The sequence below is a fragment of the Leucopleurus acutus genome (genome assembly GCF_964270905.1).
Source record: "Leucopleurus acutus genome assembly, chromosome: 17".
In the NCBI taxonomy this organism is placed as follows: domain Eukaryota; kingdom Metazoa; phylum Chordata; class Mammalia; order Artiodactyla; family Delphinidae; genus Leucopleurus; species Leucopleurus acutus.
This window is the reverse complement of record NC_139159.1, coordinates 29,335,437-29,340,206: the sequence shown is the minus strand read 5'-3', so window position 1 is coordinate 29,340,206 and position 4,770 is coordinate 29,335,437. Positions and strand designations below refer to the sequence as shown.

Below are 4,770 nucleotides of genomic sequence, written 5' to 3'. Positions count from 1 at the left end.
CCTCATTATAAATAACTCAATTTCATTTCTTTTTATGGCTGAGTAATATTCTATTGTATATATGTGCCACATCTTCTTTATCCATTCATCTGTTGATGGGCATTTAGGTTGCTTCCATGTCCTGGCTATTGTAAACAGTGCTGCAGTGAACATTGTGGTACATGTCTCATTTTGAATTATGGTTTTCTCAGGGTATATGCCATTTACCTTTTAAAGTTTATTTTCTATTTGTACCATCTTGTTTCTTTTTCCTCTTTTCCTCCTTATTTTCGATTAGACAAGTAGTTTTTAATGTTCAATTTTATCTCCACTATTAAGTTATTAGCTGTAGCTCTTAGTAGTTTTTTAGTGGTTGTCTTAGGGTCTATAGTATGCATCTTTAATTTATGCAGTCTAACTCCAGATAATATTACACCACTTTGTGTTTAATGTAAGAAATTTACAATAGTATACTTCCATTTCTCCCTTCCTCTTCTTAGTGCTATTGTTGTCATAGTTATTTTAAGTTCAGCATATATTATAACCTCTATAATATATTCTTAGCATTTTTGTGTTAAATAATTATCGTTTGAAAAATGAAAAAATGAAAAAACTTTTTATATACCATTTCCAGTGATATTCACTGCTTTGTGTGGATCTGAATTACAAATTGATTTCAATTTCCTTCACCCTAAAGGACTTCCTTTAATATTTCTTGTAGTAAAGTTCTACTGGCAATAAATATCTCTGATTTCATTTGCCCAAAAAGTTTTATTTCTCTTTTCATTTTTCAAAGGAATTTTTTTGCTGGAAAAGAATTCTAGTTTGATCACTTTTTTTTTACGTCAGTTCTTTGAAAATGCCATACATTGTCTTCTGGGTTGTATAGTTTCTGATGAGGAGCCTGAAGTAGTTTTTATTTCTTTGTAGTAATGCACCTTTTGTCGTTATTATTTCTTTTAGAATGTGTTTCTTTATCAGTGGTTTTGAGCGACCTGATTATTATGTGTTTTTGTGTAATTTGCTATGTATTTACTTTGCATAAGATTTGATAAACTTCTTGAATTGTGGGTTTATATTTTGTTTTATTTAGAAAAGTTTTGGCTGTTGTTTCTTCCAATGTTTTTTCCTGCCTCCTCTTTCTAGCTCCTCCTGGGACTCCAATTACATATATTGTAATTAAACATATATAACATAATTTAAATAATTACTACTTAATTTTTTCCTGTAGGCCACTGAGGTTCTGTTTTTGTTGTTGTTGATATTTCAACTTGTTTATTTCTAGAGATTTTTTTTTCCTGTCTGCATTTCAGTTTGGATACTTTTGATTGCTATATCTTGAATTTCATTGATTTTTTCTTTTGTAGTATCTAATCTACTATTAAGACCACCCAGTAAATTCTTATTTCAGATATTGTATTTTTCAACCCTAGAAAAGTACACTTGGTGTTTTTAAAAATATCTTCTCTTTTCCTCTTCTTTATATTCACATTTTCCTTTAAATACTTGAACATGTTTACCATAGTTCTTTTGTCATTCTTGTCTGCTAATACCATCATTTATATCATTTCCTAGTTTGTTTCTATTGTCACATTATTCTTCTGGGATGAGAAACATGTTCATGCTTCTCTGCATGTCTAGTAAATTTTAATTGCATGCTGGACATCATAAGTGTGAGCTTGCTGAGTTCTGTTTCTTTATCTTTTTTTTGAAAGAATGCTAAACTGAAATTTTGTTCTGTTAGCTAGATTACTTGATAATTGTCTAGATTTTTTTGGAATACATATTTTATTTAGAATGCAGCACTAACAGCATGATGATAAACTGTCACAGATTTGTATCAAGAAACACACAATCTTTAAAATGTGTCATTTTCATAAGTAATTTAAGTATAGCATTATTATTATTTGGTACTAGAGTCAAAGACAACGTTTAGATTTTTCAGTGTTAGGGTACTTAGTAACATCAAAATGATTGTCTAGTTAGACAGAGGAAAGAAATTCATATGAAGTTTCTTTTCTTTTTGCCAGTTCCCTTGCAGAAAGATCCATCTCCTCTCCTGAGAAATCATTAATAGGGAGAACTTCAACAACCTTCCAGGTCTTGTTCTTGATTATAACAGGGAATGAATTGAGCAGACCACTGGTAATACTATAGAAGTTGCCATAAGAGATAACACTCATGGACACAGATTCTCCCTCTGGGATTCCAAACCAGGTGTCTCTGATGCGGTCACAGATGGCTTTTGCAGCCGCCATTGCACTGGTTAGGTTTCAAGCCTCGATGACAGCAGTACCACACTGCTGCACAGCCGTGATGAATTCTCCCTTGAGCCAGCTGTCATCTTCCAGAGCTGCATAAGTACCATCTTCCTTTCCTTGCAGTTTCACCTTGGCATGGTTGACATCTGGATACTGAGTTGAGGAATGGTTTCCCCAGATGATGACATTCTTTACATCATCAGAAGTCACATCAAATTTAGCACCAAGTTGAACAGAGCAATTCAGCTTGGCTGTGATCCAAAAGAGTCAAGCAACAGAAGTTCTCCTTGGGGACGGACTTGAAGCAATCAGGCCATTGGTATTGACTGGGTTTCCCACCACGATAACCTTAACTGACTTCTTGGCATACTTCTTCAAGGCTGCACCCTGTCATTTGAAGATTTTCACATTTGCTTTGAGTAAATCTTTCCTCTCTGTGCCATCCCTTTTTGGCATGGAGCCCAAAAGAATGGCTACAACCAGGTCTTTGAGGGCAATCTCTTCTCCATCTGTTGTGATGACATCTTTCAGGAAGGATGGGCAGTCTTGAAGTTCCATTAGGACACCATCCAGGACACCCATCATAGGAGTAACACACAACAGCACAAGAATTATAGGCTGGTCTTTACCAAAGACAGATCCATTTCCAATAGTGTACAGCAGTGAATATGCAATTTGATCAGCTGCTCCAGTCATAAGGACTCTGATTTGTTCAGAATTTGTAGTCGAGAGCTTTCTGCTTTCAAGGGCTTTGTGACAAAAATCCTTAAAAACACTGTTGACATGATTGGGAACTGCATGGAAAATTTCAACACCTGCCTCAGCTAGATTCTTTAAGTCTTGTTTTTAAGCTTTTTTTGGTGGGTTGATTTAGAGTAGACTGTACTCTGGGTATTCAATATGGCTCCTAGAATCTGGCTGGCCAGAACTCAAACATCTCCAAGTTCTTTGTGAGCTTTGAGAATCATCCATGTTACAGCTTCCTGGTCCATTTTTTATGTAGTCTTGAAAGGACTCGCCCTATGATATGTCACTGAGTATTCAGCAACAGTCTCATGGTGACTCCTATGCAGGATTCTGGGTCTCATTCTTCATGTTGCTTTCTCCTCTCCAGTTCTTTGCTCTACAAAGTTCAGTGATCTTCCCAAACTATGTTTTCTGTCACATCAACGCAGGGGGCTAATTTCACCTTAGTATCCATTCAGTCTTCCTCTACTACTGCACCAGCAGCAGTAGAATTCCCAAGCATACGTTATTCTGTCTAAAATAATGCTCTGGGGCCACAGAAGTTCTATCTATGTTAGTTTTTGGTCCTCCATATCCAGTAGAATGATCTCAGAAGGTGGGGTGATCTTGGTACTCAAAACTACTCTGCCATGAAAACTCCAATACCTTCACTTTTGGTGGCCATTTCACCAATATTATTTCCACATTCTTTAATCTTTTCATGATCTGGAAAGTGGATGTTAGATCAGTCTCACACAAGCATATGTTTCCACGTATGCATGTATACAAACACATGTATATACACACACACATACTCATACTCATCACACATTATCAGTAGCTGTTTTATTACCACAATAAAACATAGTAATAATGACTAAGATTTTTTTGAGACTTTATTATGAACCAGGAATTGTGACAAATACTTTTATTTTCCTCTTATGAAATATGAAGCTTAGAGAATTGGGGTAATTTGTACAAGGTCATACATTAAGTAACAGGTGAAGCCAAGTTTGAGTACAGCAAGCTTGACTCTAGAGAAAGAATTGGTAAACAATGGCTTACAGACTGCCACCAGTTTTTGTAAGTTTTATCCCGAGAGAGCCAAGCACATTCATTTCTGTAGTGTCTGTGGCTTCTTTTGAGCTACAATGGTAGAGTTGAGTAGTTGCAACATAGACTGAATGGCAGCCAAAAATATTTACTATCTGTCCCTCTACAGAATAAGTTTGCTGACCCTTACTCTAAATCATGAATTAATTACTCTCTAATTTTCAAGGCCATCTCCACTGTTACCTTAAGGTAGCTTTTCAAGTCATTTTGCTGACCATGGAAATTCTCTTCATTCATATCCTCTGCTTTCAAAGTATAGTTTTCAGCATACCAAAAATAGCCCATCATTAAGAGCTATACCACTCACTTTCAAAATGTCTGTCTCTATCCTCCAGAATGGAAAGTTTTTGAAAGCAGGTGTTTTGTCTACTGTGTTCACTGCTGTATCACCAGTGCCTAAAACAGAGCCTGACACACGATAGGTGTTAAGCTATATAACTTTTAATGGATGATCCTTTGACCATACAAATTACTATTTGATTAAACTCAGATAGACTCCATCCTTCCCTAGCTGAGCCAATAAGGAAAGGTGGCTTCTTTCTTTCATATATGCTTCCTTTCCCATTGATTCATAAGGTTACTTTTCCTTTTTTTTTTGAAATCATGGGCTAAATTACTACATGTAAGTTAAATCAGTTGTCAGCTGAGGCTGGTCCACCCTTTGATATTTAAAGAAAACCGGTTCTAACCA

The 4,770-nt window shown here is 35.7% G+C and overlaps 1 pseudogene across 1 annotated transcript; it reads right to left on the bottom strand.

Annotated features, from left to right (window-relative positions):
* Positions 1–1,961: 1,961 nt before the first annotated feature.
* LOC309974366 (malate dehydrogenase, cytoplasmic-like) lies at positions 1,962–3,651 on the bottom strand (annotated as a pseudogene). Its single transcript has 2 exons — positions 3,633–3,651; positions 1,962–3,034 (listed from the first exon to the last, which is right to left on the bottom strand). The product of its transcript is annotated as a malate dehydrogenase, cytoplasmic-like (transcript).
* Between the last annotated feature and the right edge of the window lie 1,119 nt (positions 3,652–4,770).